Source organism: Pan troglodytes, chromosome 22 (genome assembly GCF_028858775.2).
Source record: "Pan troglodytes isolate AG18354 chromosome 22, NHGRI_mPanTro3-v2.0_pri, whole genome shotgun sequence".
In the NCBI taxonomy this organism is placed as follows: domain Eukaryota; kingdom Metazoa; phylum Chordata; class Mammalia; order Primates; family Hominidae; genus Pan; species Pan troglodytes.
The window spans coordinates 2,489,862-2,515,242 of record NC_072420.2 but is presented as its reverse complement, the minus strand read 5'-3'; the positions used below and the strand labels follow the sequence as shown (position 1 = coordinate 2,515,242).

The following is a 25,381-nucleotide window of genomic DNA, read 5'->3' as shown; positions in this document are numbered from 1 at the left end:
GATTCTCTTATCTGGACCCCGCCAATTGTAAAGATGTTGACTCATATATAGGCTTAGGGCCACAGGTTTGATCATGGGTCCATACCAGCATGAAAATCTCTGAAAGAATTGAGACTGTCATGCATACCACATAAAGCCCTCAGGTGCAACACAGAAAGTCCTAATAGGGCTCAGCACACAGTAATATAATGACATTGGGATGCACACCCAGCCAACATTAAAGATTGTCGTTCTTTCACATGATCATAGTTCACTTTTGAGGCTCTGAATCCCATACCCAAAGGCAGATTGAAAAGTTGAAAAATTGACTCTCATATGTGAGAGTCACAGATGTGTTGATGACTCTCAGATCATGAGTCAGCATACCTAGGAAGCTGTGATTTCAATTAGGGGACAAAGTACGCAAGAGAAAATGGGGCTGCCATGCACAAATTTAGTCCACTATTGAGATAGCGACTTGTGTACTTAGATCAAACATACAGAAGGTGTTCACTCTCATGCGTAAAACCAGAATATGTGCAGGATTCATCCCATATCTGGACTTTCCTGCAGGTGTCATTGTGACAAGCATACACATTTGTCCAGCACCTGAGTGATTAGACTCTTCTGTTTAAGCCCAGCTCACAAATAAAATTGGGACATATCATTATACCTAGAACATAGGTGATGTGGCTCTATTCTCTTGCCTTCGTGCTGCCCACAGGGAGCATTGTAACGTATCACTGAACTTAACACCTAGGAGATTAGAGGCTCCTTCCTGAACTCTGTCCACAGTGAGCCTTGTAGCATATTTCTGCTTCCAACACCAGATGATGTGACTCTCCTTTCTGCCTGCACCTTGCCCACAGGAAAGATTCTGACATATCACTGGTCTCAGTAATCAGTAATCAGGTGATGTTTCTCTCCTGCTATGGCCTTGCCCTCAGGGAGTGTGGTGACATATCACTGAGCTCAATATTCAGGTGATTTGACTCTGCTGTTTGTACTCTGATTTCAGGAGGGGATTGTAACATATCCCCTGTGAGCACACAAGTGATGGGACTCCCTTCCTAGCCTCTGACCTCAGAAAACATTGTTACATATCCCTGGCCCAACCTTAGGTATGTGACTCTCCTACCTGTTCCCTGCCATCAGGGAAGATATTGACAGATCTCAGGCCAAGCATCCTGGTGACGTGACTCTCCTGCTCACTTCCTACCCACAGGAGAGATTCAAACATATATCTTGGCCAGCTCACAGGTGTAATAATGACTCTCATACCTCAAACCTGCCACTAAGAGAAATGCTATTTTTCATAGGGAGGCTTCGGGAAACCGGTAGGTCTTAAGTCTTCCTTTTGTATGAAGGTCTTAGAGGAATACAACTCTCTCATATTATATAAAGCTCTTAAATGGTACAAAGAGTGTTATCACAGGGATATGTTGCATAACCTAGGGGAGGGGCCCAGTTATATGTCACAATTAACCCAGGGGGCAGGGCACAGGCATGAGAAGAGAGTCACACCACATATGTGCTGGCCTAAGTGATACATCATCATCCCCACTGTGGACAGGTCACAGTAAGAACAGGAGAGTCACATCATTCTAATAATGGTCTCAGAGATACATCACAATGACTCCCCTGGGCAGAAACAAGGGATAAGATTCACATCACCTGTGGGCTAGGCCTGGAGATGTCACTCTTACTTCTGTGGGCATGTCTCAGGCTGGAGAGGAGAATCACATTACCTAAGCACTGGATCAAGAAATACGTCACAATCTTTCTCACGGGCAAAGCCCAGGTAAGAGAATAGAGCCATATCAAATAGTTCATGGGCTCAGAGATATGTCACAATGCTCCCTGTGGGCAGGGTTCAGGTAGGACAATCACATTACCTTGGTGCTTGTTCAGCAATATATCCCAAAGCCTTCTGAGGGCAGAGCCAAGACAAAAGAGTAAAATCATTTTGGTGTTTTACAAATCGATATGTCACAATCTCCCCCGAGGGCAGAACCTGAAAAAAGGGAAGAGTCACTTTAGGTAAATGCTGTGCCGGGTGATAACTCACAATTCACCCTGTAGGCAGAGACTAGACAGAAGATAGAGTCACATCATCTAGTGGCTGGTGCAGGGATATGCCACCATGCCCTCTCTAGGCAGAGTTCAGACAGGAGAGTTATGTCACCTGTGTTTTGGACCCAGAAATATGTCACAAAAGCCCATGGACAGAGCACAGGAAAGACAGTCACATAACCTGAATATCAGGTTCAGTGGTATGTCCCAATGCCTCCTGTGAGCATTCCAAGGCAGGAGAGGAGACTCAGATTACCTGTGTGCAAGACCCAGTGATATGTCACATGGAGGAGTACCACTGTCATGCATATTGTGTAAACTATGGTAGAGAAATTGTCACCACAGGGCTCACCACACTGGTGAGATTATGCTTCTCAGATGCACACCCCACCAATATTCAGGATGGTCTCTATCACACGTGGAGAGAGCCCACTCTTGAGGTCCTGAATTACACATGCAGACACAGTCCACAATTGGGATTGTGACTTTCATATGTGAACATCCAGCCACAGGTGGGATGGTGACTCATTTTTAAACACAGCTCACAGGCAGTTAAGAAACCTTATTTGGACCCTGCCAATTAGAAAGATGTTGACTGTCATACCTGGGCTTAAAGCTAAAGGTACAAGGAGGGTTCCACTTAAGGAGGTGCCTGCTTAAGGTTTCAGAGAGGATTTTTACATTCATGCATACTTTATAAAGACTTCATGTGGTGAAGAGAGTGTCCTGACAGGGCCCAGAACAAAAGTAGGTTGTGACACTCATATCTACTCTGAGCCAAGAGTAAAAATTGTCATCTTTTCACATGAACACAGCCCACTGTTGAGGTTCCAAATCTCACACCTGGAAGCAGTTGAGAGATGAACAATTGACTCTCATAAGTAGATGCGATCCATGTTTGAGTCAGTGACTCTAAAACCAACATTCAGCAAACACGTGAGGCTGTGACTCCATTAAGGGGCCATGGTCCTCGGGAAAGACTGAAGCTGCCATGCACAGATCCAGTGCACCACTGAGACTGTGACTTGTACACTTAGACCCAACAAACAGAATGTGTTTGCTCTCACACCTAGATATGGGACATGTGCAGGATTGTCAGTCTCAACCCTGGACTTTCCTGGAGGTGTAACTGTGAAATATATCTCGGCCCAGCTCGTGAGTGACTTGACTCTTCTGCGTAGCCCAGCCCATGATAAAATTGTGACATTATTGAAACCAGCACCTATGACCCTCCTCTTCTGCCTGGGTCCTGTCAAAAAGAGAGATTGTGACAAATCACTGGGACAAGCACCCACATGATGTGACTCTCCTCTTTTGCCTGGGCCCTGCATATTTTGTATATTGTGACATACTGCTGGGCATAATACCTAGGGAATTGATGGCTACTGCCTGAACCCTGTTCACAGGGGGTCTTGTGACATCTCCCTGCATTCACCACCTAGAAAAAGTGTGTGCACCCTGCCTACAAAGAAGATTGTAGCAGATCACTTGTACTAGCAACCAAGTGATGCGAGTCTCCTGTCCTGCCTTGGTGCTGCTCACAGGGGACATTATAACATATACTTGGTGCTGCACCCATGTTTTGTAATTTTTCTGCCAGGGGTCTACAAAATAAGCTATATTGCTGGGTCCAACACCCAGGTTATGCAGCTCTCCTTTCTGTGCTCTGCCTACAGGGGACATTGTGACTTATCTCTGTACCCATCACTCAGGTGATGTGACTTGCTTCTGCTGACTGATTCCTGTTCAAGTGGAGATTGTGACATATCAATGGGGGCACCATCTAGCTGATGTAACTATTCTCTTCTGCCTAGGTTCTTCCTGCAGTGGAAATTGTGATGTATCACTGGGCTTAACACCAAAGTGACATTGATTTTTTGCCTTGGTTCTTCCCTCAGAAGACATTGTAACATATTGCTGGGCTCAGCACCAAAACGATGTGGATTTCCTGTCTGGACCCTGCATACAGGAGTCCCTGTGACATATCTCTTGACTCATCAACTATTTGATGTGACTCTCCTCTGTTCCCTGAGCTTTGCCTTTAGGAAAGCATCAGCCTGCGCTCCAGAGTCAGCCACCCACCCCTGCACAGACAAGGAGAGGTCTCATTAAGCTTCAGCACAGTCTGGGACCATAGCTTTTTTTGTAACGATTTGTTCGGCATGAGGCCCACTCACAAGGGCCCTTCGTGACTGGACTCAAGGAAAACGAAAAGGCCAACTTGTTTTTGCGATTTTCTGTTGTTTTTCAATAACTATTTCTCAGAAACAGTGCTGGATGAATTCCACAAGGGGTTCACACAACCCGTTCCAGGACTTAGTGACCATTGTTTCTGTCCATGTTCATTTAGTTCAAATTTAATATTTAACTTTTCCTCCTCATTCAGCCTCAATTTGACACTGAATCATAGGAAAATATTTTTACAGATATGGGGGAAGGCACAACTGGTATAGATTACAGATAAAGCAGAGGAGAATTAAAAGCACAATTAATAGAAACCACACCTACCACGGCCAACGCCAATGCCAGTTTGACAGCCAGTCCATGATGGGGTCCTGACAGGTAGATTCTGTTTTACTTGTCCTTGCATGTCTTGGGCAAGGAGAGTAATATTGTGAGAACTGTCAGGGATATACACACAACATTCAGTATGCAGCAAAGTTCAAAGCCCTCCTTGGGCTGTGGTAAACATACCTAATGCCATTCGATTTTGCAACACAACAGTGCACAGCTGAACAAGTTCTTCTGGTAACAACAGAAGTCCAGTGCTACTATCTTAGGAGCTTTTTCTACATGTAGACTTAATATTTTAATTTGTTGCTGAAGCAGGATTGTACCAGGGGCAAGGGAGAATACCGTGATAGGTTTCCACCACCAGGGAGTCTGTCACGTTCATAACCAGCTATCTTTGTAAGCATCTAGATTACTGGGGAGGAGAATATTAGCCTGGATGGTGAATGGAATTAATGGCACCCCCAAGTGAATCTCCCCATCCAATAAGGGGGCAGGTACGGCCACCCATAGGGTCTGCATACCCAGAGGGCCACCCAGGAGACAGTAATGGTTATACCACAATTATAGTGTATTTAAATGTAATTAAAGTAGCAAAGGAAGTCCAGGTTGGATTGCAAGTGTTGTTGTTTTGGCCCCATTGGTAGTGACAGAGCCATTCAGAAATATTGGCAAGGACAACTCTCCAAGGTAGTCCATTTCCTGTGGCCTCTGGCAATTTGATGCATAGCCAGCATTGACTGTGGTTGGCTTCTGTTGCAGTGGTGGCTGCCCAGTTGATGAACTCATTCTCCACCTCAGACACGATGACCCAGGTACTGATTACTACTAGACAGGTTATTCTCTGTAACAACAAAACTGAAGGGGAACATGATATTGTTTTTCATTTTTAGGAAATTGTACTACCCTTTTATTTTCTGCTCCCATAGCTACAAGGTCACCCACCTTAGGGGCAGAATCTGATGGAGGCTGTATCCATATTTTCGCTCCAGGATTTAAGCTACCTATACCAGTGGATCTTAATTTCCCAGTTCTGTAAGTAGCCTCTGTTGGGGCAGAGATTTCCTCAGGGGTTAATTGTTAACAAGGTACCAGGTACCACTGACAATTGAGCAATCCGAATCTGTAGTCTTGTAACAAAAGAATGTGGAGTGGTATTGTGTAAAGTGAACTTTAACTCTTCCCGGTAATCATTATCAATTATACCACCATACATTATAATGTGTCCCATTGCCAGGCTTGAAATTGTTGTAATCCATTCACCCACATTCAAGTTTGCATTTATGCTGGAAATTTTGGCCTGTTGATCTGCCTGCTGATTAGTCTGTCAAGAGAATGCAGAGATGCATGAGAATCAATATGGAAAACAGCAATAATAGTAATGTGCCTCAGGATTCAGGTATCTTCCTAGTATTGTTTTCTCCAAACCTCTTTATTCGTAATTCACCATTTGTTTCATTGCCATTCGGGCAACTAGGTAGTAAGACTATTTTCTGCTGACCAACAGTTGGTATACAAGCAACAAATCGCTCTGGCCTCCTCCTGAATAGTTCAGAGGATGGCTTCTAGTTCAGCCAGCTGGCTGCTCACACCCCTCCCTTCATCAGAAATGCTTGTGTTTTTAACAGGATTATAAGCCATGGCCTCCCAGCATTGGGTCCCATCAATGTATTTGGTGGAACCATCAGTAACCAAGCGTGTTTCTGACCCTCTGGGCTTAGTTCTTTAAAGGATTTGCCCCATTGGGCAGGGGAGGTTTCCTTCCCTATCTGCAGGACTTCCCTTGTGGTTTCCTGAGTTGGGAAGTTTTGCACATCTTCATGTAAAAATGATACCCCTTTTAGTTCTGGCTTAGCCTGGTCTTGTATGTACCATTTCCATTTTATGATACTGCATTCTTGAGTGTACCCTATCCAATGGGTTTTGAGGGAGCTCACGACCCAAGTCATAATAGGAATTTGGGGCCTCATAAAAACATAATGATTAAAACAAACATGTTCTCTTTCCTGTACAGCCCAGTAGCAGGCCAACAGCTGCTTCTCAAAGAGATTATAAGCTTTGCCAGCCTCTGGCAGCTTCTGGGTCTAAAACCCCAAAGGTATTTTCTTCCCATCTTGTTTCTACCTAAGGCTCCAATTAGCATGTTGATCTAGGACAGTTACTTGCAGTTCTGTTGACCCATCCTGTAAGGGCCATAGATCCAGGGCCAGTTGTTCAGCTTGTTTGGCTTGTTGAAAAGCCAGGCTGTCTTTCTCTCTCCAGTGATATTCATAGTGTTTTCTAGTGACTGCATGCAGAGGTTGTAATATGTTACCCTAGTGGGGAATATGATGTCTCCAGAATCCAAACAAGCCAATACAATTTTGGACCTCCTTTTCAGTGGTAGGGCTGCAAATTCTAGTATTTTAGCCTTAGCCTTTGGTAAAATGGACTGTGTCCCTGCATTCCATAGGATGCCAAGGAGCTTTACAGTTTGTGCAGGCCATTGAATTTTACTAGAGTTAACTTCCCATCCTTGAGATAGGATTTGGGTTTTTACCCTCTTCAAGCCCTGAAAACTGACTAGTTCTTCAGTTTTACCCTGACTGGGCCGCTCGGACAGCTGCTTTTTCAGCAATAGGCTGATAGCTTTGAGCCTGATCAGTTAAGACAGGCCTGGCATGGGGCCAGGGCCAGTCTGGAAGTCAGATTAAAATTTTCCTTTTCCAGCTTATATTTCTCTTGTAGCAACCAGTCCCTATATTGACACTTTAACTTATAAGCAGTAAGCAAGCATCATCAATGCTGGGAAATTCCCTTAGCATTCCAATTACCAGCTGGGATTCCCTGCAGCACCTCACGCACAGCCAGTGATTCAAAATGCACTAATATAGATTCCCAATTTTCACAAAGGCCAGTTCCCTTGGACCAGTCAATGACCAAAGGTAAGAACTGGAGGAGCTTCCATCCGAATACACGGGAAGTTCCTGAGCTCCCTGTCTGGTTCCTGCTGCCAAAAAAAATGGCAAGCTTTCACTTTTGAATCCTGTTCGTGACGCCAAAAATGTGCTGTGCGGGAAACATGCAAGGGGAGAAGAAAACACACACACACACACACACACACACAACAGCTTTAAGGGTAAACAAATTTTATCCCACTTAAATGGCAATGCAGATATAATAAGCAAATATATAAGCAAGTTGCAATGGGACGGGGAGAAGGGAAAAGATACATATATATATTTACACTCACCAAACTATGGAGGATTCACCACCAGACTGCGAAGCAACAGCCTGGGCTCCAGATTGGGCCCTCGTCCGTGCTCAGACGAGGAGAGATCTCAGGAAGCTTTGGCACAGTCTGGAACCCCCGCTTTTTTTTGGAATGAGTTATTTGGCATGAAGTCCAGTCAGGAAGGCTCTTCACCACTGGGCTCAAGCAACACAAAAAGGTCAACTTTTTTTTTTGATTGTCTATTGTTTTTCAATAACTAACATATAGGAATAAATTGAAATAGAGATATATCTGAAACAGCGCTGCATGAAGGCTTCAAGGGGCTCACAAAACCTGTTCCGGGACTTGGTGACCATTGTTTGAGTCCATGTTCAATTGAGTTGAAATTTAATATTTAACTGTTACTCCACAAAGGGTCCGAAGTAATTCCTTCAAATGCAGGAAATTATGTAGCTACTTACAAACTAAATTTCTCAACCAAAATTCATAAATTGAGTACAGAGATAAAAAATAAAATAAAATCTAACTACATCTGTCTACAGGGGACTCAATTTATTTATTGATTTATTTATTTTAGAGACATGGTATTGCTTTGTTTCCCAGGCTGGTCTCAAACTTCTGGGCTCAAATGAACCTCCCACCTCAATCTCCTAAAATGCTAGGATGACAGATATGAGCCATCCTACTCTATAGTAACAAAAACAGACTAAATGTGGCAAGATGCATCCAAAACAATTTTATGCAAATTGTAATCAAATGAAGACAACGTCACAAGCACATTATGCAAAATACTTTTTAAATAACTGTCTTAGTTTATAAAATATACTATAAGAAGTTAAAACTGTCAAAGAAAACAAAGGACAAAATAATAAAAGAGTTTATTCACTGGAAACCTAGGAAAATTATATACATTTATATAATATACATTTATACAATCGTGTGTACTTATCTAATTATATATACACACACAAATATATAAGCACCTCACATGAGGATTTTAAAATAAATCAACAATATTTTGTCAGAACATAAACAAAAAACTGCAATATACTGAGAACAATATTTTAATACACCAGTTCTGTAATTAATAATAAAGCCAGAGAGAATGTTAAAAAGAAAACAGAGGACATGAAAATACTGTAAAACAGTTAGATGTCACAGATGCATAGAGACCACTCTACACAACAACAAAACTCACAGTCTTGTCAAAAGCTCATAAAACATTGCCCTAAAAATAAATATAAGGAAAAAAAATTTTTAACAGAATTTAAAAAAATTGAATGTTACAGAAAACCCTTCAAAAAATCAATCAACCCAGGAGCTGGTTTTTTGAAAAGACCAACAAAATAGATAGACTGCTAGTAAGACTAATAAAGAAGAAAACAGAGAAGAATCAAAGAGACGCAATAAAAAATGACAAAGGGGATATCACCACCAAACCCGCAGAAATACAAACTACCATCAGAGAATACTATAAACATCTCTACGGAAATAAACTGGAAAACCTAGAAGAAATTGATAAATTCCTGGAAACATACACACCTCCAAGACTAAACGAGGAAAAAGTTGAATCTCTAAATAGACCAATAGCAGGTTCTGAAATTGAGGCAATAATTAGTAGCTTACCAACAAAAAAATGTCCAGGACCAGACGAATTCACAACAGAATTCTACCAGAGATACAAGGAGGAGCTGGTACCAACCCTTATGAAACGATTCGAATCAATAGAAAAAGAGGGATTCTTCCCTAACTCATTTTATGAGGCCAGCATCGTCCTGATACCAAAGCCTGGCAGAGGCACAACAGAAAAACAATATCCCTGATGAACATCAATGCAAACATCCTCAATAAAATGCTGGCAAACCAAATCCAGCAGCACATCCAAAATCTTATCCACCACGATCAAGTCAGCTTCATCCCTGGGATGCAAGGCTGGTTCAACATATGCAAATCAATAAACATAATTCATCACATAAACAGAACCAATGATAAAAATCTCATGACTATCTCAATAGATGCAGAAAAGGCCTTCAATAAAACTCAACAGCCTTTCACGATAAAAACTCTAAATAAACTAGGCATTGATGGAACTTATCTGAAAATAATAAGAGCTATTTATGACAAACCCACAGCCAATATCATGCAGAATGGGCAAAACCTGGAAACATTCCCTTTGAAAACCAGCACAAGACAACAATGCCTTCTCTCACCACTCCCACTAAAGATAGTATTTGAAGTTCTGGCCAGGGCCATCAGGCAAGAGAAAGAAATAAAGGACATTCGATTAGGAAAAAGAGGAAGCCAAATTGTCTCTGTTTGCAGATGACATGATTGTATATTTAGAAAATGCCATTGTCTTAGCCCAAAATCTCCTTAAGCTGATAAGCAGCTTCAGCAAAGTCTCAGGATACAAAATAATGTGCAAAAATCACAAGTATTTCCATACACCAACAACAAACAGAGAGCCAAATCATGAGTGAACTCCCACTCAACAATTGCTACAAAGAGAATAAAATACATAGGAATCCAACTTACAAGGGATGTGAACGACCTCTTGAAGGACAACTACAAACCACTGCTTGATGAAATAAAAACGGACAAAAACAAATGGAAGAACATTCCATGCTCCTGGAAAGGAAGAATCAATATCATGAAAATGGCCATGCTGCCCAAGATAACTTACAGATTCAATAGTATCCCCATCAAGCTACCAGTGACTTTCTTCACAGAATTGGAAAAAAACTACTTTGAAGTTCATATGGAACCAAAAACAGCCTGCAAAGGCAAGAAAATTCTAAGCAAAAGGAGAAAAGCCTAAGCAAAAGGAGAAAAGCTGGAGGTATCATGCTACCTGACTTCTATCTATTCTACAGGTCTATAGTAACCAAAACAGCATGGTACTGGTACCAAAACAGATATATAGACCAATGGAAAAAAACAGAGGCCTCAGAAATACCACCACACATTTACAACAATTGGATCTTTGACAAATATGACAAAAACAAACAATGGGGAAAGGATTCCTTATTTAATAAATTTTGCTGGAAAAAATGGCAAGGCATATGCAGAAAACTGAAACTGGATTTCTTCCTTACACCCTATACAAAAATTGACTCAAGATGGATTAAAGACTTAAATGTAAAACCTAAAACCATAAAAACCTAACAGAAAACCTAGGCAATACCATTCAGGACATAGGCATGGGCAAAGACTTCATGACTAAAACACCAAAAGCAATGGCAACAAAAGCCAAAATAGACAAATGAAATCTAATTAAACTTAAAAGCTTTTACACAGCAAACGAAACTATCATCAGAGTGAACAGGCAACCTACAGAATGGGAGAAAATTTTTGCAATCTACCTATCTGACAAAGGACTCACATCCAGAATCTACAAAGAACTTAAACAAATTTACAAGAAAAAAATGAGCAATCGCATCAAAAATGGGCAAAGGATATTAACAGACACTTCTCAAAAGAAGATATTAATGTAACCAACAGACATGAAAAATTGCTCATCGTTACTGGTCATTGGAGAAATGTAAATGAAAACCACAATGAGATACCATCTTACACCAGTTAGAATGGGGATCATTAAAATGTCAGGAAACAACAGATGCTGGAGAGGATGTGAAAAAATAAAAACGCTTTTACACTGTGGGTTGGAGTGTAAATTAGTTCAACCACTGTGGAAGACAGTGTGGCAATTCCTCAAGTATCTACAACCAGAACTACCGTTTGACCCAGCAATCCCATTACTGGGTATATATCCAAAGGATTATAAATGATGCAACTATAAAGACACATGCACACATATGTTTATTGTGGCACTGTTCACAATAGCAAAGTCTTGGAACCAACCCAAATGTCCATCAATGATAGACTGGGTTAAGAAATTGTGGCACATATACACCATGGAATACTACACAGCCTTAAAAAAGGATGAGTTCATGTCATTTGCAGGGACATGGATGAAGCTGGAAACCATCATTCTCAGCAAACTATCACAAGGACAGAAAAACAAACACTGCATGTTTTCACTCACAGGTAGGAGTTGAACAATGAGAACAGATGGGCACAGGACAGGGAATATCAAACGCTAGTGCCTGTTTGGGGGTGGGGGTTTATGAAAGGGATAGCATTAGGAGAAACACTTAATGTAAATGATGAGTTGATGGGTGCAGCAAACCAACATGGCACATGTATACCTCTGTAACAAACCTGTACGTTCTGCACATGTATCCTAGAACTTAAAGCATAATAAAAATTGAAGGTTACAGACTATAATTTCTGACCAAAATGGATTAAAACTAGGAATCAATAACAGAAGAAAATTCATAAAATTCACAAATACATGACAATTAAACAATTTACTCTTCAACATGCTTTTGTTCAAGAGGTAAAAATTTTACATTTTGAACGTGTCTATAACACCCAAAGTGAGCTACAGATTTAATACAATCTCTATGAAATTCTTAATATTATTTTTGACAGAAACAGAGAATGTGACTCCCCAAAGTATACGGAATTTCAGGGGACCACATAAAAAAAGTTGGAAGCATTACAATTCCTGATTTCAAAACATGTTAGAAATCTACAGTAATCAAAATCGTTTGTTACTGGCATAAAGACAGACAACTAGACTAATAAAAAAATCTTTGCCAATTCTGCAGACAGTGCCTGCATCATCCTGCAGACTGACAACGATCATTTTGCTGCTGATGACTTTAAAGTGTGAGACAGAGCTGGCCATGTGCCAGTTTGTGGAGAGCGACATTACTGATAATACCAGTGTCACTGAGCCTCTGCTGGAGACAGAGATGGAGGCCCTCAAGGAAGAGCTGCTCTTCATGAAGAATCATGAGGAGGAAGTTAAAGGTCTATAATACCTGATTTCCAGCTCTTGGTTGACCATGGAGGTAGATGTCCCCAAGTCTCAGGACCTTGGCAAGATCATGACAGGCATCTGGGTCCAATATGACGAGATGGCTGAGAACAGCTGAGAGGAGCTGGACAAGTACTGGTCCCAGCAGACTGAGGAGAGCACCAGAGTAGTCACCATGCAGTCCGCTGAGATCGGAACTGCTGAGAGGATGCTCAGGGGGTTGAGATGTACAGTCCAGTCCTTGGATATCGAACTGGACTCAATGAGATATCTGAAAGTCAGCTTGGAGAACAGCCTGAGGGAGGTAGATGCAGATGGAGCAGCTCAACAGGATCCTGCTGCACCTGGAGTCAGAGCTATCCCAAAACCGGGAAGAGAGGCACCACGCCCAAGAGCACGAGGACCTGTGGAACATCAAGGTCGCGCTGGAGGCGGAGATTGCCACTTACTGCCGCCTGCTAGAAGACGGGAAGGATTTCAATCTCCTGGATGCTCTGGACAGCAGTAAATACCTGCAAGCTATCCAAAAGAACAGCCCCCGCAGGATAGTGGACGGCAAAGTGGTGTCTGAGACCAACAATACAGACGTTTTGTTGTGCTAAGCCATGAGAAGCAAGGTCCCTTTGGGGAGCAGGAGGCCAGTAAAAAGTTCAGAGGTAAAAAAAAATTACCTTCAAATCACAGAAGTGTTTCCTTCAACACAAAAGTAATATAGATTCATTAACATATAGAAGTGGAAATTAAGACAATTTCCACAACTACTCACCCAGAGAGGATTAAAAAAATAATTGACCACCAACTAATAAAACAAATAAACAAGTCATAAATAAAGAATGAGTAATGTTTATACAGGCAAATGAACAGAGAATTATGTTGGCAATAGACGTGTGGTTGATTCATATTTGACTGATTCATATTCAACTGTACACAGTTGAATATAGTCATACAAAATTATAATATATAGGCAGAATCTAAAAACACAATTAAATAATGTAAGGCAGCCTATCCTAACAAGGAAATACAAGAATATATAATATTAGAAAATAAAATTAAATAAACATTAGCCTGTGAAATACCGAATAAACAAAGCATGCAATGGAAGAAGACTCTTTCTATATAACAAGCATGTTCAACCATAACTGGGCTCCCATAAAGAGCAGATTTTGAATTCTTAGCATATGGTTACAGTAACAAAATTGCACAACAAATACATTATAATCTCCCATAAAGAGCATTTAGAAGAAAATTTTAATAAAGATTTCAATGATATTAGAGACACTTTTTATTATGTTCTTAATATATTACTCCTCTTTTTATACAAATGGAAAGGCTATAATTTATTTATTTTTTTTTAAGTTTTTGAGATGGAGTCTCGCTTTGTCACCCAGGCTGGAGTGTAGTGGCGAGACCTCGGCTCACTGCAACCTCCCCCTCCCGGGTTCACACCATTCTCCTGCCTCAGCCTCCTGAGTAGCTGGGACTACAGGCGCCCACCATCACGCCCGGCTAATTTTTGTGTATTTTTAGTATAGACGGGGTTTCACCGTATTAGCCAGGAAGGTCTTGATCTTCTGACCTCGTGATCCACCCGTCTCGGCCTCCCAAAGTGCTGGGATTACAGGCTTGAGCCACCGCTCCTCGCCGGCGATATTTTTTGTAGTTTTAGTAGAGACAGGATTTCACCATGTTGGCCAGGCTGGTCTTGAACTCCTGACCTCGTGATCCACCCATCTCAACCTTTTAATGTGCTGTGATTACAAGCATGAAACACAGCACTGGCCTATAATTTATTTTTTTCAAAGCAAAGAAAAGCCTTACATTTTTACATATGGGAACAACATGAATATTGTAAAATATGCTGTGGAAAACTACAATATAATAAGCAATTAGAAATAAATTATACTATCATTCAGATAAATGTTGAGGAAAGTAAATGGAAACACTAATGATAAGTTTTTCTATGCAGTGAACTTAGACACAAACTAAAACTTTTCTTAATGTGATGTGCATACTATCCAATTCACTTTTTATATAACACACAAATTCAAGTATGTTTTCTGAAACCCCTGAAGCTAAAATTATAGGCTAATTTGACATACATAAAAACAGGATAGGGAAAACGTACAGATCACAGTCCCACTAAGCTTTATATAAGATTAATTAATAAAATAACTCATTAAGAAATAATGTAACAGTTAAGAATTTGTTCTATTCCTGGCATGTTTCTAAGTTTTTCTATGGATTAAGATCTTTAAAAATTCTTTGAGATGAGTAGATACAATAAACTATTCCACAGGTGAGATGTTTGGCATAGAGAGTTCACATTTCTAAGTTAGTTTCTACTAAGGGAAAGAAAACTTTTTGACCTACATTACCAGAGATGAAAAAAAGAATAAAGTGAAATAGAAGATTCAACTTTATCATATGTGCTGAGGTGCTTTGGGCTCTGATAAATTTTTTTTCTGATTTTTTTGCAGGAACACATTTGAAATCATAGGACTGAAAATTATGAGGAAGAAACATTTGTCCTTGGAGTTTCTGAAATATGTGAACCAAACCCCAATGCCTGCACTTTTACTCTCACAAACTTCTGACATGAGGCACAGATTTTTACAAAACAGCTTAACATAGAAGTCTCACAAAATGTGCAGATTTCCTCAGATCCCAAAAACAATGGAAAAGCACTCAGACCACAAGGGCTTCATGGGAATATCAGAAAGAAGAGGCGAACTTTGGGTCTCACTGTGAATGCCCTGAAATGTTAGTGGATGAACAGGAGAAGCCTTAGAAGATTTAAGAGCATAATAAGCATAGGGTAGGAAATTTCCACCTGTGGCAGCAAAAGAAGTAAATTTATAATTTTCCAGAACCAATTTCTTTGAAGCAGAACTTCCCACACCACATTTTTAAGGTTTTCTCCTTGGCCTTTGCACCTCACATCTTTGTTATTTGTTCATTCTTCCCTATTGGGGTGATGCCTATTATTTTCTCTCTTTTTACATTCCAAAGATATTTCCTTTACTGTAGAACAGGGGCATCCATGGGAGACTACAGCCATGAGTTCTTAGTTTCTGTTTCTGGTTGAGCCAGTAAGGCCCTTTCCTCATCCCCCTTTTCCACTTATGACTAGAGACAGAACCCAAAAACCATTGCTGCAGGCTGCTAAAAACCTAAAACAAAACAGAGCCATAACAAAAACAAAACAAGGTGGGTTGGAAAAGCTTGCTGTACAAGGCAACCAGGTCTGGCTTATATTCACCACATCCCTTCTTCTTTCCCAGAACAACAATTGGGCTCAAGAGAAAGCGTCCAACTTTTAGTATCTCCCTCAGTATAGAATGAGAACAGTGGAACATATGTTCAAAGGTTTGGCTTTGTGGGCTACCGCTGATGACTAGATTCTGTCTCCCCCAACAGGGAATGCTAAAGGAAATGGCAGAGTAATGAGAATGACAACTTATGACTGCTGAGAAGAGAAGTTACATGCTTATCACAGCCTCAGAGAAACAAACACTACAATCAACTGCGGAAGCAAAGGACTACAGTGTCTGGAAAACAATGGGAAAAATATCTTTACCTTAAAAATACACACACAAGCCCAGAGAAGACACATTGAAGACACTGTTAATGAAGTACCAGAATGTACAGCCTCACTGATTGTTGTATTATCTTGTAGTAAGCAAGTTTGTACATACTACATTACACAGTTGTTTTATAAATTTCTGAATCTCATCAAAAGATTGCAGGGCATACAGAAAAGGACGAAAACATGTCCCAATTGAAGAAATAAAATAAACCTACAAATATTGACCTTTAAAAATCTTTGTTGACTTTTAAAGGTCAAAATTTGTAGGTTTATTCTTTGTTGTTGTTGTTTTTGAATTATATAATTTTAAAAATCAAAATAATTATCAAAGCTCCTTAATAATATGAACACTCCTCCGGTCCGCAGGGCTCCAGCAAGGGAGGAGCCTAGACACCATGCGGGACACCCGGGTGGACCCCCAACCCACGCCCGAGGCTCAGAGCAGGAGCAAGGACCTGGCTGCACCAGGCCGAAGCCACGTCCACCCCCAGCGGTCGCAGACTCCAGGAGCTCCAGACCTGGGGTCGTGGTGAGATTCGTTGATTGACTGCGCGATGGTGGCTGAGTTGCAAGCAAATGGGTTTCATCACCTTAAATGGTTTTGAACCAATGAAGCTATATTCCCTTAAAAAGACGGACAGCCCGTCGTGTGAACTATAGAGTTTGTGAACAAATTTATATTGGGTTCATAGTGGCATCATGCACACAGACTCCTGCGAGTTCCCCTAAGTTCTTAGAGGACTGCTTTACCTTTTGATCTGAGAGTTGCAAAGTTCCGTAAAGAATGGCCCTGTGGATAAGCGCTAAGTCAAGAGACAGCGATTGGACAGAATTTGTGAAGGAATTCGCCGCCAGATCATGAAAGACCCCCCAAGCCCCCGCTCACTGGCAGCGGTCCTGGTCGGCCGTGACTGCACCGTGGACATGCCCATCCTGAAGGACCTGGCCACCGTGGCCTTCTATGATGCAGCCCACGCAGGAAACCCACGAGAAAGTTCTAAACAGAGCCGTGGGCGCCATGATGCACCACACAATCACCTCACCAGGGAGGTTCTGGCAAATTTCAAGTCCTTGAGAGTGATCGTGGGGGTGGGCAGTGGCTATGACAACGTGGACATCAAGGCTGCCAGTGAGCTCGGAATTGCTGTGTGAAACATCCTGTCCGCAGCCGTGGAAGAGACAGCCAATTCCACCAACTGCCACATTCTCAACATGTACCGGAGGAACACATGGCTGTACCAGGCACTGTGGGAAGGCAAGCGGGTTCAGAACATGGAGCAGATCTGCGAGGTGGCCTCGGGAGTGGCCCGCATTCGTGGGAAGACGCCGGACCTCATCGGCTAGGGTCGCACGCAGCAGGCTTTTGCAGTTCCAGCCACAGCCTTTGGATTCAGCATAATATTTTATTACCCCTACTTGCAGGATGGGATCGAGCAGTCCCTGGGCATGCAGAGGGTCTACACCCTGCAGGATTTGCTGTATCAGAGCAACTGCGTCTCCTTGCGCTGCAGTCTCAACGAACATAAGCATCACCGCATCAATGACTTTACCATAAAGCAGATGAGGCAGGGAGCATTCCTTGTGAACGCAGCCCGTGGTGGCCTGGTGGACGAGAAAGCCTTAGCACAGGCCCTCAAGGAAGGCAGGATACGAAGGGCAGTCCTCGACGTGAATGAGTCGCAGCCCTTTAGCTTTGCTCAGGGTCCGTTGAAAGATGCCCCCAATCTCATCTGCACTCCTCACACTGCCTGCTACAGCCAGCAGGTGTCACTGGAGATGAGGGAGACAGCTGCCACCGAGCTTCGCCGAGCCATCACAGGTCGCATCCCAGGAAGCTTAAGAAACTGTGTGAACGAGGAATTCTTTGTCACATCTGTGCTTTGGTGGGAAATAGACCAGCAAGAAATTCATCCAGGCATCGTGGGCGTGGGTCCAGGAGGACTTCCTGCATCCATGGAAGGGATCTTCCCTGGAGACATCCAGGTGACTCATAAACTCCTGACAGTGGCACATCCTTCCCAAGCACCCTCTCCCAACAGCCCTCAAACACGGGGACAATCGAGAGCACCCCAACGAGTAATAACAGAGAATGCCGGAAGGTAATCATTCAGATACACTTTTGAAGAAGAGACAGTGAAAAATAGACAAACTAGAGAAAAAGAATCTGACGCTCTTTTTAGCTGATTCTGGACATATGCTCATTGGTATTGCAGTGTTAAAACTGCAAGACCTAGAAAACTGAAGATGTCGTCTGCTTACGGAAGCTCTGAAAGACTAGGATGTGATTTATTAACCACCAACTTCCGTTATTATGTGTTTAGTTTTTCATCTGTGCATCAAATCACAAAGAATAAATACAACTTTTTCCTTTATCAGTCCCTTGGGCACAGCAGGTCTGGAACACCCTGCTCAGAATGTTGCATCAAGACTTCAAACATCAAAATAAAAACCATGAGGAGGAAATCCCCATCTTGTGACTTGAGTCCCTTCAGTCTACAGGGACTGGTTACCGTGTTTTGCTAATAGGAAGATCACATTACTAGAAAATATAGAGTAAACTGTTTGCCTGTGGTAGACACCTGCAAGCATAGGATTGAAGACAATACCGGCTCCTGTGCAGAGAAGCGTCTCTCACATCTGAACTGCATACTGAGCGGGCAAGTTGGTTGTAAGTTCAGTAAAAGCCTCCGATAATACAAAAAAAAAAAAAAGTATTAAGTTTCACAACCTGTTTGTAATCAAGTATATTTTCTCAGTTTCATATCCTCTGCTATTTTATCGAGTGGAAAGTCTTGCACTAAAAGCGTTCAAGAAAAATAATATTGCATTTTCTTATGTCACAGGAAACACTTTGAATGGTAATTTGTCAGATGGTCTATGAAAAACCCACTTTTTAAGACACTGATAAAGTTTTCTTTTCTTCACGTTGTGTTTTACACAAGAACAGTTCAGACGTATTCGATGTGACTGATTTTAACAAATTCTATTAGATTTGCATCAATTAGTTACATGTTCTATTCATAGTCTTTTGTGAATCATTGTCTTTTTGTTTAAAAATGGCCTATTTTGATCCTTTGATTAGGTACATTCCCGTTTTTGTAAGAAAAGAAAAATTTTTTAAATTGTCCCAAGCAGAAAAATAATGGCTATCGGAAGTACGTTTTGTTTTAGTGTAGTGAGAGTTACCGTTACTGTAGTTGTTTATTGTAAAGATGGACATTTAGCATTCAGTGCAGTTTTCAATAAAATGTAATTAGAAAAAACTGCTTAATGAACAAAAACAGAACATAGACAACAAAAGAATATTAGAAGAAGTGATACATAAAGAAAATGAGATATTGATAAATAGATTTTTAAAAACCAACAATTGTGAATCTGAAGAACATAATAGCTATATTAAAAATTTAATCAACAGTCACAAAAGCAGACTAATACAGGAGAAAAAATTACACAATTGACGACATTGTAGTTATAAATACTGAGTGATGAAAACAAATTATTTAAGCAGAATGAAGAAAAAAGTATGGGACGTATTGCACACCATCAAGTGGACCATTATATTTATGAAAGGAGTCTTACAAAAACAATATAGGAGAAAAGTAATAAAGAGGTTATTTTTAAAAAGTAGCTGAGAAATCCCCAGATGACAACGTAACTAAACAAGAAGAAATACTTCCAAACAAAAACCTTCAACTGGAGTAATATCACTTCAGAAATAAAAAAACTAAACCTTTCCAAAATAAATAAAAGTTGAGTGTGTTACTAACCACTAGAATCGTCCTAAAGGAAATGTAAAAGAGTCTATCACGTCCAAAAATGAAATGATGCTGCACAGCATCATAACAGCACATGAAAATAGAAAGCTCTCTATTAAAGGTAAATATATAAACAGGTAAAGAAATCTCTACTGTCATAATCATGGTGCACAAAACTTTCAAAATATTGCCATGGAGTTTAAAACATGAAGCAAATTCTGCATAAATTTGTGTTCTTAGACCATAAGGAAAGATAATATGTGATATTAATAAAACAGTGGGGGTGTGAAGAGGTACATCTTTGCATTCAGTTGAAATATAGTTGTTATATACTGTCATAACTTTAAGATGATTTATGAAGTCTTTATTTCTCAGGATGATTACCAAAAAAACCTGTAGAATGTAAGCAAAGGCAAATGAGAAAGAAATTCAATCACGTCACCACAAAATCAACAAACAGAAATAAAGCAGTAAGAGAAAAAATGATAAATAACACATCTACAAGAAACACAGAAGACAATTACAAATAATAAAGTAACTTCATTAACTGCAGTAATTACTTCAAATATAAAAAGTTAAATACCTTAAAGAAAATTAATAAATAATTTAATGGAATAAGAACAAAGAAGATCCAGCAATGTGCTCTCTACAAGAGTCACTTCAGCTCTAAGGACTCAAATAAGTTGAAAGTAACAGTATAAAGAAAATATATTTTATGCAAACAGTAGCTACAATTGGAGGGCCATGGTCATAATTATACTAAACAAAATATATTTTAAATAAAAAATATGAACAAGAGACAGATTGGTATTGTGTTTTTGTTTTTGTTTTTGGAGACAGAGTCTCATTCTGTCACCAGGCTGGAGTGCAGTGGCACGATCTCGGCTCACTGCAACCACCACCTCCCTGGTTCAATCGATTCTCCTGCTTCAGCTTCCCGAGTAGCTGGGACTACAGGCACACACCGCCACCTCACCCAGCTAATTTTTGTACTTTTTAGTAGATATGGGGTTTCACCTTGTTGGCCAGGATGGTCTCGATCTCTGGACCTCATGATTCACCCGCCTCGGCCTCAGCCTCCCAAAGTGCTGAGACTACAGGCGTGAGCCACTGCGCTCGGCCGAGAGAGATTGGTATTATGTAATGCTGAGATGGATTAACTTTCCAGGAATCTATAACAATAATTTATAAATCATATATATATAATTTGAAAAATCTGCAAAAATATACCATTGAGATTTTGACAGAAATTACATTAAATTTTTGTATTACTATAAATAGCACTGACATCTTTCTTTCTTTTTTTTTTTTTAGAGAGAGTTTCTTTCTCTCAGGCTGGAGGGCAGCGGCACGATCTCGCGATAGGCTCACTTCAACCTCCTCCTCCCAGGTTCAACTGATTCTCGTCTTTCAAATATGTAAAACAAATATTGACAGAAGTCAAGCAAGAAATACATAGCAACACAACAATGGTGGACTTCAAGACTCCACTTTCAGTAATGACTAGAATAGTCAGAAGTAATATCAGTAAGAAAGCCAAACCTGAACATTATAGACCCAACTAGTATTTACAGAACTCTCCAATTTAAAGGAGCAAAATCTGCAATATTCTAAATCACACATGGTACATTCTGTTAGGATACATGTCTTATTAAATTTAAGAAAATTGAAGCCATACAATGTAAATGAAACTAGAATACAAAAGCAAGAAAATGTGGCAAATATGTAAATAAGAGAAAATTAAGCAAAATCTTTCATATAGTCTTGCTCAAGTGTCAGGTGACTTAATATTGTTAAGATGTCAGGGCCGGCATGAGGCTCATGCCTGTAATCCCAGGACTTTGGGAGGCCAAAGTGGGTGGATCACTTGAGATCAGAAGTTTGAGACTAGCCTAGTGAATATGGCAAAACCCTATCTCTACTAAAAATACAAAAGTTAGCTAGATGTGATGGTGCACGACTGTAATCCCAGCTACTCTGGTGGCTGAGACTGGAGAATTGCTTGAACCTGGGAAGCGGAGCCTGCAGTGAGCACATCTCACACCCCTGCCCTTCAGCCTGAGTGACTCACTAAATCTCCATCTCCAAAAAAAAAAAATGTTGTCAGTACTACTCATGATGATATAAAAATGTAAGGTAATTTTTGTCAAAATCCCAATGGTATTTTTTTTGCAGAATTTTTGTGTATAATTCTAAAGGTTGCTTAGGAAAGGTGACTAGCCAAACACCCTTTAAAAAGAACAAAGAGGTATTACATTTTCTGATTCAAAATCATGATACAAAGCTACAAAAATAAAAACAATATGGTATTGCCACAAAAACAGATACATAGATGATGAAACAGAATAGAGATCCCAGAAATAAACCCTTGCATATGTGATAAAATAATCTTCCATAAGTTTTCCATGACCACACAATAGAAAAATAAGAATCTATTTAACAAATAATTTTCCAAATTGAATATTTACAGAGAAAAAAATAAAGTTGGATGCTTCCTTTGTATCATATATAAAAAGAAAAGTTTTTAAAATAAATTCAATACTTAAACATAAAACCTAATAAAATTCTTAGAAGTAGACATAAGGGAAAAGTTTATGACATAAGTCTTAAAACTCTTTCCTTAAGTTTGACATCAAATTCATAAGCAACAAGGAAAAGAACAACGACCAAAAAAAGGGACTACATTAAGCTTCAACTATTCTACACATCAAATAAAACATTTAGTGCCATACAAACGTCACCTAATAAGTGGGTGAAAGCTAGGCATGGTGTCTCATGCCTTTAATTCTACAACTTTAGGAGGCCAAGGCAGAACAATCACTTGAGGCCAAAACTTTGAGACTAGCCATGAAAACATAGCAAGACCCTGTCTTGTATAGGGTTACAGATATGCATACATACATACATATAACAAAAAAGAGTAAAAATATTTTCTAATCACATATTTGGTAGGTGTTAATTTTCAAAATATATAAATTCCTAAAACTCAACAACAAAACAAGTTAATAACTTGATTTAGAATGGCACATGTTTGAAATGACTTTCTCCAAAGAAGACATAGAAATGACTAGGCATTTAAAAGGATACTCGACAACTCTCTTCTGGAAAAATACAAAGAAAAGTCACAATAATCTATCACCTCAAACCTATTTTTAAAAAAGTATGAAAGCTCTTCAAAAAATTTAAAATGAGATTATTATACAATCCAGCAAACCCCATTCTGGCTATGTATTTAAAATATACAACACATGATCCGGAAGAGATATTTGCACACCCAAATTTATTGCAACATTACTAACACAAGCCAAAAGGCAGAAACAATCCAGATGTCCCTTGACCAATGAACAGATTAATAACAAGTGGCACATACACAAAGTGGAATATTATTCAGTCTTTAAAAAGTCACATTATATGATAATTCTGGAGAATATCACGTTAACTGAAATAAGCCAGGAACAAAGTGACAGTCTATGATTCCATTCATAATCAGGTATCTTAAGTAGACAAACTCATAGGAAAAAAAAAGTTAGAATGGTGTTTGTCAAGGGCTCAAGAGATGGTAAAATGGGCAATTGTCTTAAAAGACATTTAATGTTAGTTTTGCAAGACACAGAAGTTCCGCAGGTCTTTTGCATAACTATGTGAATGTACTTAACGCTAATGAAATATACACTTAAAAAGAATTAAAATGGTAAATTTTACATTATGTGTTTTTACCACGATCAAAATTTTTAAAAGGAAAGATATGGACTTATAAAGCTTTCCAAAAATTAAATTTTGTTGACAAAAGATTTTCTCTCACACAAAGGAAGTATAGATTTATAATTAAACACATTGTGAAATTAAGACTATTTCATTGACTATTCATCCACACAAGATAAGACAACCACTGAAAATCAGCCAAAAAATATGGAAGATAAGCCATGAGCAAAGTTGGGGACATATTTATAGAGACAAACAAACACATAAATAATTTAATTTTCAAAACGTATGACCGATTTATATTTTAATTAAACCCAACATTAGTTTCCCGAGTGAAATTTGGTTTTCAATTTGGGCAAATGAAGACCTTTCTGTGGTTAAAAGGATTCTTTCTTCTCCGTTTCTTGATATGGACCTGTGCTGGGGACTGGTCAGCTGTTCAAGTGCAAAGCATTCAGTTTTGGTTCTGTGCCAGGATTAAACCTACGATACTTCACGTTTCATATATAAACCCCGATGAAGTGTTTCTAGGAGATGGCTGCCTCATTACCTATATTTTGCCAAATGTTTACTATGAATTTCACCACCATCCTCTTGAAGGTGGTATTGTAACTAAAACTCTTCAGGACATTCTACTTAAAACTAAAATCACGTATATCTCAAGAAACTGCTTTCTGATTTGAAATGCCTCTGTCGTGTATTGTCTGCAATCAGCATGCTCTTTCAAAGAAAGTAGAAAGGACAGATGAGGAAACTGATAGTGTTACTGCATGGGAGACAGAGGTGAGGATACACATGGCAGATGAAAACATGGAAGTTATTTCTACAGCAGGATCTTGTAAGTGTCTGATTGCTATTCTCCCTTGCATATCAAATGATGTTCCTTTACTGGAAGAGAAGACAGTGCGCTGTTTACCTTGACATTGAGAGGCAATTTTGAATCTCTGTCGTGATTGCTTAGGACTGAGGATTTAATGTGCTATTTTGTGGAAATCTTAGAAGCAGTAATGGGATTTAATGATCTTAACTATCATCCATCCGAAAAACCTAACGCGATTTTAAATAAAATGGCCTGCTGCTTCCACCGTTCCCTTTTTAAACCAGGAGCTGCCATTGCTTTTAACATTATGAAGTTGAATCTATGAATAGTTTGTACTATTAAAAATTTTTTAAAAATCCACATTGACTTGAAGTGTACAGGCAGAGTTGGAAATTATAACATCCAATGTTATAATACATACGTAAAACCGAAAATAAAATCAACAGCTGCCCTGAAACCTATTATAAATAATTGAGACAGTAATATGGAATTGTAAAGAAAAACAAGAAACATATTTACTCATAAAATCTTGCAAGCAAAGATTTTTTTCTTTTTTTGAGACAGAGTCTCACTCTGTCACCCAGGCTGAAGTGCAGTGGCGAGACGACGGCTCATTTCAACCTCCGCCTCCTGAGTTCAAACAATTCTCCTGCCTCAGCCTTCACTGAGATTACAAGCACCTGCTACCAGACCAGGCTACCTTGCATATAAACTTGATATATCATTTATAAAAATATTTTTTAGATAACTAAAATATTCTACTGTGACTGTGCAGTCATGAAGTTCGGGTACCTTGAATCATTGGCATGTAGTGTATGACAGTAAAATTTCACAGAAAATACAGTATAACCATTAA

The 25,381-nt window shown here is 39.7% G+C and overlaps 1 long non-coding RNA gene and 1 pseudogene across 2 annotated transcripts in view; both read left to right on the top strand.

The window, feature by feature from the left end:
* Window positions 1–8,314, top strand: part of LOC107972548 (uncharacterized) — a 79,495-nt gene extending 71,181 nt beyond the window's left edge. Inside the window, exon 5 of one of the 2 annotated variants that reach the window (XR_010154483.1) lies at window positions 5,493–8,314. This is a non-coding gene — a long non-coding RNA (uncharacterized LOC107972548). Of the gene's footprint in view, window positions 1–3,866 lie in introns of both variants that reach the window. The other variant, XR_010154481.1, reaches the window with a different exon arrangement.
* An 8,642-nt stretch (window positions 8,315–16,956) lies between these two features.
* LOC134809243 (C-terminal-binding protein 2-like) lies at window positions 16,957–18,470 on the top strand (annotated as a pseudogene).
* The last annotated feature ends 6,911 nt before the right edge of the window (window positions 18,471–25,381 follow it).